The following is a 9,013-nucleotide window of genomic DNA, read 5'->3' on the forward strand; positions in this document are numbered from 1 at the left end:
AGAGACTAACTTAGGGAACAGATTCAGTTTCTGAATGTGGCATCAATAGAGTTGAAGTAAAGAGATAGATTGCATGGGTAAGGAATGCAAAAATGGATAATGGATTTAAGAGCTTGTGTTCTAATGGGAAAAAAATAACGTTCTCTATAAGAGTGTGGTATTTTTTAAAATGCGGCTACCATTAATAGGTCATACACAGACAAAAGGTAAGCTGTGTGGTGGCATATAAATCATTAAAAAGCTTTCAATAAAATCAAATGGACAAGTATTTCCATCTCTCTCTCCTGTCATTTTGCATCTTCAGGGTTGCTGTGTATCAGTGTTATTATACTGACAGCTACACTGAATATAAAATTGTCTTCAGTCTTCTTTCAGTTATAGCAATGGCAACAACCAACACTCTATAAGCATAGGTGAAAAACAGTTTCCTAATGACGAAGGATATTGAAAATCTCTTTACATTCTTCATGACCATTGATGATTCCTAAAGTGGGCCTGGCACAAGGATGCTTGTGTTATAATGTTAATTTTGGTCCCCAAAACTCTTACATGAATGTCTACACATAAGACATTGAGGGGCCCTGTCCCCAGTTATCTCTGATTGGTAAATAAAGATGCCAGCAGCTAATTCCTAGGTAAAACTGACAGACATAGAATCACCAGAGGAAGGATATTTAGGATTCCCTGGGTTGGGAAAGAGAAGGAGAAAGGAGGACAATTACCATAAGAGAGGCATAGAGGTCCAACCATGTAAAGATGTGGTAGGTGGCTCTAGTGAATATACTTCTGATTGGGTCTGAGGTAGCAGAGATGAAATATAGACCTTAAAGGATAATTATCTCCTGAATACCTGTATTTGCTAGCTGGGAGAAAGGATTTGAAATGCTTGTCAATGCATATTAAAATTAATTTGTGTGTGTGTGTGTGTGTGTGTGTGTGTGTGTGTGTGTGTGTCTGTGTGTGTGAGTGTGTGTGTGAGTGTGTGTGTGTGTATGTGTGTGTGTCTGTGTGTGTGTGAGTGTGTGTGTCTATGTGTGTTTTATTTATGAATCCAGATAATTCTTAGGTGGGTCTGTGTGTACTCAATTCTTCATAGAGTTGGAAAAAGCAATTTGCAAATTAATTTGAAAAAACAAAACAAAACAAAAAAAACCTAGAATAGATAAATTTATACTCAAGAATAAAAACACTTCTGGGAGAATCACCATCCCTGATCTCAAGCATTATTATAAAGCAATTGGGATAAAAGCTGCATGGTATTGGTACAGAAATAGGCAGGTAGATCAATGGAACAGAATTGAGGACCCAGAAATGAACCCACACACCTATGGTCACTTGATCTTTGATAAAGAAGCTAAAAACATTCAATGGAAAAAGGACAGCCTCTTCAACCAATGGTGTCGTTTCAACTGGCAGTCAGCATGCAGAAGAATGCAAATCAATCCTTTCTTATCTCCTTGTACAAAGCTTAAGTCCTAGAGGATCAAAGTACCCCTCATAAAACCAGGCACACTGAAATTATGAGAAGATGTGGGGGTAAGCTTAGAACACATAGGCACTGGGGAAAATTTCCTGAACAGAACACCAATGGCTTATTCTCTATGACCAAGAATTGATAAATGGGACCTCATGAAATTGCAAAGTTTCTATAAGGCTAAGGACACTGTTAAGAAGACAAAACAGAAGCCAACAGATTTGGAAAGGATCTTTACCAGTTCTACATTTGATAGAGGGCTAGTATCCAATATATACAAAGAACTCAGGAAGCTATACTACAGAGAATCAACTAATCCTATTAAAATGGGGTACAGAACTAAACAAAGGAACAATGCATGGCTGAGAATCATCTAAAGAAATGCTCAACATCCTAGTCATCAAGGAATGGCAAATCAAAACAACCCTGTGACTCTACCGCACACCAGTCAGAATGTCTAAGATCAAAAACTTATAGCAGATGCTGGTGAGGACGTGGAGAATGAGGAACACTCCTCCACTGTTGGTGGGGTTACAAGCTGACAAAACCACTATGGAAATCAGTCTGGCCATTCCACAGAAAATTGGACATAGTACTACCTGAAAGCTCAGGTATCCCACTCCTGGACATATACCCCAAAGATGCTCCAACATATAATAAAAACACATACTCCACCATGTTTATAGAATCCTTATTTATAATAGCCAGAAGCAGGAAAGAACCCAGATGTCCATCAACAACTGAATGGATACAGAAAATGTGGTACATTTACACAATGGAGTACTACTCAGCTATTAGCATCAGTGACTTCATGAAATTCATAGGCAAAAGGATGGAACTAGAGACTATCATCCTGAGTGAGGTAAACCAGTCACATAAGCACACACATAGTGTGCACCCAGTGATATGAGGATTCTAGCCTCAGAAAGCTCTGAATACCCAATATCCAAGAAACAATTCACAGACATTATGAAGCTCAAAAAGGAGGAAGGCCAAAATGGGGATACCACAGTCCTTCTTAGCAAAGAGAACAAAACTCTCATGGTAGGAAATGCAAGGTTAAATAGTGGAGCAGGGATTGAAGAAAAGAAGCTGCCTGACCTGGGGATTCATCACATATGCAGTCTCCAATTCCAAGCACTATCGCTGATTCCAAAAGTATTTATTGGTGGGAACCAGACAGAGATGCTCACTCAGGACTATGCTAGAGTCATACAGATACAGCTGAGCTTACTTGCAGGTAACCATCAGTCTGAACTTGGGGAACCCAATGGGGTTACTAAAGAAAAAACCTAAGGAGCTGAAAGGGTTTGCAACCGCATGGGAAAATAACATTATCAACCAACCAAACCCTTCATAACTCCCATGGAGTAAAACACCAACCTTTGTGTACACTTTGAGAGACCTATTGATCCAGTTGTGTGTGTAGTTGAAGATAGCAGTGTCTGGCATCAATGTGAAAGAGACTTTTGATCCAGAGAGGGCACACTTTCCCAACGTAGGGGAATATGAAGGCAACAGGGTGGAGAAGGGGATCAGAAGGTAGTGCACCTTTGTGAAGGCAACTGGAGGGGGAGAGGGTATGAAAGTGGGGCAGAGTAAGGGATAACATCTCAAATGTAAATACAGAGTATCTAATTTAAAAAAGGTGAAAGAAAAAGAAAGTTAACTATACCAAAGAAAACGCATGTTTAAAAAATGAAAACATATGAAAAAATAATTCCATACTAGCAAATCAAAAAGATGAGAAATCCACACACACACACACACACACACACACACACACACACACACACACACACTACACACACACACACACACACACACACACACATACACACACACACACCACATACTACTACTACTACTACAACTACTACTACTACTACCAACAATATGAACATGTATCAATTACCACTGATTGGTCTTTAATATCTCACAATATCAGTGAAATTTAATTCTTCAAAGACACAGGCTTATGGGATGAATATGAATCTTTTACAAGAAAGCATTTAACTGGGTATTGTTTATATAGTTCAGAGTTTTGGTTGATGATCATCATGGTGGGAAGCATGGAAATATGAAGACAGACATGGTGCTGGAGAAATAGCTAGAGAGCTTTTCATCTGGATCTGAAGATACCAGGAAGAAAGAGGGACACTGGATCTGATATGAGCCTTTGAAATCTTAAAGCCACCCCAGTGACATATTTTTCCAACAATACCACAGGTGTTCTAAGAAGGTCACATGTCCTAATTGAGTCACTACCTAGAGAATAAGCATTCAATTTGATGAGACTATGGGATCATTCTAATTCAAACTACCAAATTATATTAATATTCATGTAGAGTTTTGCCTGTAGTTTTCTTTGGTTATTATCTTTTTTTTAGGTTTGCTATTAGAATAATGTAGACAATAAAAGAGCTTGTGCCATTCCTTCTACTTTATATGGAAAATATTATAATAAGACACTGGTTTTAGATCTTTAAAAATTTACATAAAACTTAGAAGTAAATTCACTCAGATATGCTTTGATTGGGGTATATTATTATTTTAATCTCATTACTCATTAGTGATCTATTGAAATAAGTTTTACTTTCTTGAAAATTATTTCAGTTATAAGTATTCATTTCTTCTGAAATTTTCAATTTATTTTTAGCTTATAGGATTTCAAAAATATAACCAAATGGTGCTGTAAATATCATTTATGTCTATTGTAACCTCTTTGTTTTCAGCTCTACATTTGTTAATTTCAAAGTCTCTGTTGTTGATATGGATAATTTAGCCTAGGGTATGTTTATATTCTTTGTTTTTATTTATTTATTTATTTTTGAAGAACCAACGAACCAACTCTTCAGTACATTGACATTTTTATATTTATTTATTTTTGTTTTCTGTTTTATTAGTGTTGTTTTGGTCTTTATTATGTCTTTTGTCAACTTATTTTTTGTTTGTTTATTTGGTTCCTAAGCTCTTAAGGTACATCAAGTTCTTGTGAGGACTCTGTTTTTCCATGTAGGTACCTAATGTTATAAAAATACCTCTAGATTCTTTTACTTTATTCTACACGTTCCAATAAGTTATATTTTTATCTTTTGTTCTAGGACTTCTAACTTATATTGCCTAATGCATTTGATGATAAATTTTTCATCTAATAGTGTATTGTTCAATTTTGTTCAATTTATACATTTTCTGTAGTTTCTTTTCCTATTCATTTATAATTTTATTATGTAGCAATAGTTTTGGGAAATGTGAACCAAACTTACACGAACATTTTATTGTACTTCTTTAGTGATTAGTAACATAAAGAAAGCAAAAAAGGAAAAAAACAGCAAAATTCACAAAAACAGAGGAAAAACTTGCTTGTAGTAATGTGAATTAATCCAGATACCATGGAAACCAATTATGGGTGCTTTTTATTTTCTCTCATTTAGTAAGTATTTTGTTCAAAAGCTTCTCAACACCAATGACTTATAAGAATGAATGTGCACCACTTTTTCTCCCCACCTAAACCTCAATGGAGAGACAGACAATAAAGCATTCAATAGGGTGCCCCTAGTGATTACAGTTGAACCCCTGACAAGGATTTCTCTAACCCTGTTTAACCCGGCTCAAGTGAGCCCCACAGTTCAGAACAGGAAGGAATTTTGTCAGACCCAACCAACCTTCTATACTCCAGCTTTTAGAGTCACATGAAACGATCCTATGGAAGTTGAATTCAGTGTGTGCGAGGTAAGGAGGACAGTGACATGTGAGGCAGCATGCAGCATTGATAGTTCAAATCCTAGCTAACCCTCCCATATTCTACTCTAGGAACAAGGAGCCCAGGATTGTTTGTACTCCATACACCTCACCAGCTCATATTATTCTGTCTTACTACAAACACAAAGACCATGACAGTAGGACAATTACATCCAATTAAATGCTAAGAGATCCTGAGCCATCAGAGGTGAGTTTAGCAGACAGGAGGCCCCAATCCTTTATTTTTCCTTTATGAATATTTTGTTTCAGTATAAAGCATTTTTCTCAAAGAGGGTCCTGGGAGGAGACTGGTAACCCGAGAGTATAACTGCAACCTGGGGGAACAGCCACCCATGTAACTTTGGTTTCAGTCTCTGGATCTGTTCTTGGCAGCTACATCTGATCCCATTGGAGGAGGAATGAGATAAGGAGCTCATTCACTCATTCAGCCAAAGTTCCCATGGGGTTCCACGCCAGCAGGACAATGGGCTCCTGCTCTAACACAGCCAGCACTTATTCTGGGACATGGTTCTTGTCTGCCACCACCTTATAGACATACTCAGAGAACCACTTGTGGGTAATGCACATATAGCCTTTGTGGCCATGGTATTCACCCCACAACTTATCTACTCTCCATTTCACAAATGTACCTTCCTGGTCATCTTTCTCTGAGAGAGCCGTGAAGGACATGGCATGGGTCATGAGTGATTCACCTAAAGCCAACCTCTCAGCTCTGTAAATCATGTTCTTCATGGAGACATTGAGCACTAACTTGTGGCCATAGACATTGATCTCACTGAGGCTCAGTTTGCCAATGAAGTGTTTTCTAACACCACAGGCAAACCCCACAGCCTCTCCATCTTTGATGGAGGCAGCAGCAATCTTTTTCAAAAAATCAATGGGCTGGCAGTTGTTATACAGCAATTTTCTCCCTCCAACTCTATGGCTCAAGTAGTCTACCATGTACAATTTTTTGTACTTGTGCTAGGGCCTTGGGTCATTAAGAAAACATATCTTATCTTCCATAGTGAATTGTAACTTCACGTGTTCCTTGTAAAACTGCAAGGGTGTAATGGGGCCAACCCTGTGGTGATTTTTATCTTTGTCTCAATACTCTCATGTGAAGGTTTCTGGTGGGTTACCCAAACAGATACCCACCACTCTGAATATCTCCTCCATCACGCCATCTTGTGTAGTAGATGAGATGTCTGTCCCTTTGGTTACTCCACTGTTTACCAGGTTCCAAAGCCATATACAGAATTCTTTCATCTTGTGATTCAGAATATTCTTCATTCTTCTGGTGGCCTCTGTCATATGTGATTCAGGGAAGCATTTCTTAGGGACAACACCATATTTTTCAACAATATTGATAAGCATGTCCCATTGTCTACCATCGTTTGTTGGGTTTATGGGCAAATACTGCACCACACCAGTCTCCCATCTTCCGGCTCTTTTTTTTTTTTTTTTTTTTCTGGGCTGTGTCCACAAAAGCATGAAAGAAGAAATCACAGCATTCAAGTTCAACCTTGTTCTCCACTCTGCCCTCCAAGAAAAAACAGGAAAGACTGACTAAACTCAAATTCTTCAATGTTAAATTTTTTTTCATGAATGGAAGTTGCATGACATTCAAACAAGAAAATTCCAGCATCATTCCAGAGCTCTTCTGGTTGGTGACTGGCTCCTGAGGCACTAAGTTCTGGAACACATGCTGAGCAGCCTGGACCATGGCCCTCTTCAGACAAATGTCCCGCAGATCCTGGATGGTCCGGACATTCTGGAAAAGTATCAACTGAGGCCCCGAGCGCCAGAATTTAGGTTCTGGATCAAATCAGCTACCTTCTCCGAATGTAGTCTTCCATCGTTCATGGTGCCTAAGCCTTGTGGGTGCACCTTACAAATGTAAAAAAATTAAACTATCATTTCTCATTGCTATATATTCCAAAGTATTTTTGAATGGTCATTTTAAATAGAGGCCATATTATCATTGACTATTAATCAACCTGAACAGTGTATTATTTGTGCAACTTAATAAAACTAACAAGCACTATTAATTCGGTTTCCACACACCTAGATCCCTGCCTTCTTCCCACCCTGGTGTTATTTTGCCCGTGACCAGAGTATGAACTCTTGGGATTGGAGAGGTCTGCACACATAAAGGAAAGAAGGAGTAAGACAAATGAGGGGGAAAAAAAGGTAACTGGAGTTAGAAGTTTAGCGTGATGCACACAAAAAGGTAGAAGACATTTTATGAAGAGATGACTTACATGCAGAAGGACAATGAATTTACACATGACTGTTTTCTTTCCCAGGTCTCTGTATATATCATGTGCTCATTTCTGCACATACAAATATGTAAAAATATTAACATCTGAAGGTGCTGCCACTTAGATGTGCATAGAGGTGATAATGGATATTTAAGAAAGACACGGTTGCTAAAATTCAACTTCGCACTCTTTTCTTATAATTACATTTTATTTTAAAAATTAGTATGCAACACATGAGGAACTATTATGAATATTCAGGCACAGTGTATCACAGGAGGCTCTGCTCCCTGCTCATCTTTCCTATGCTCTTCTCGCTACTCTGTTACTTCCTTTTGTCTGCTGTCAGCTCTTAACTCTTTATTCTTATAGCACTTTTCATTTCCACCTTCGCCATCAGATTTACTAGAGAGGAAATTCTACTTACACACTCATTGTTTTTCTGCAATAACCTTTCACTCTCAGAGAAAGCAGACAGGAAATTCCTTGTAACTTGTCTTGTTGGCTTCTACAGGACAAGACAGAGCATGATCTTGGGAAGGGTATAATTAGTGGGTGTTGCCTGAACTCAGTTATCGTCACTGTTCCACGGATCAGGCTGAGGTGTCAGAATCAGATTAACACATAATTTTATGCTCGAAGCATGCGGTAATAGCAAACACATAAACCAAGAGTCAGAATAGCTTTGGCATCACTCTTATGGATGTAATTACAGCAACTCTCTCACAATGAGTTTATGCTATGAATTCTTGAAAATGTACTCCTAGGAGTTGAAACTCTTTATTTTTTAAGCAAATGTGTAAGTGCATTCATTGAAACCCTCTTTGCTTTACTTAACGTATGTCTATATTTTCTGTAGTCCGGAAATGAGTTGAAATAAATAGATCATTAGTAATTATTAACTCTAACATATTTACAGTTTTTAAACTGTGAGAAACTGTAAATATGCCATGTATGCAAATAAAAAATGTGAAAAACATGCAAAAAAATTACTAGTATGTCACTTGATAAAGGAAAGACATTGTGTTCAAATAAAGTTCCTTATTTAGAAAGCTACTTTATGTTATTACTATAAGCTCCGAGGCCATTTTGCCATATAGCCAATTTATTTGGAGCAATCACCTCCTTTTTATTTGTTATTGTAGGAGAAACTCTCCAAAAAACTGATCATATTAGGTCAGTTGCTGATCACATTCAAGATTATACTCAGTTAAGATTTTAACAATTGCCGCACAGACGTCACTCTGGTTGGCTCACGCAGCCCTGCCATTATACAAACACACGTCTCTTGCTAATGGAACAGCTTGACAATTTTCAGAAACCCAGAGCACTTGAGTGAAAATTCAATAAGTAAGTTAAAAATACGAATGGTAACCAGGCCTTGGGGAAACTACCGAATTGAAACACAACTTTTTTTCCTGACAGTTTCTAGTGTAGCTCTGGTGGTCTGTTTCCAAATCTGTCAAAGAAAATGATAAGTGGAGTTCAGAGCTTAGTTTGATTCTTAAACCAAATAATCAGACAGGCTGTCTGGACT

General features: G+C 37.9%; 1 pseudogene across 1 annotated transcript; it reads right to left on the bottom strand.

Moving 5' to 3' along the window:
* Nucleotides 1–5,656: 5,656 nt before the first annotated feature.
* Nucleotides 5,657–7,081, bottom strand: LOC308430385 (bleomycin hydrolase-like; annotated as a pseudogene). Its single transcript has one exon. The product of its transcript is annotated as a bleomycin hydrolase-like (transcript).
* Between the last annotated feature and the right edge of the window lie 1,932 nt (nucleotides 7,082–9,013).

Source organism: Micromys minutus, assembly GCF_963924665.1.
Source record: "Micromys minutus genome assembly, chromosome: 15".
Classification (NCBI taxonomy): domain Eukaryota; kingdom Metazoa; phylum Chordata; class Mammalia; order Rodentia; family Muridae; genus Micromys; species Micromys minutus.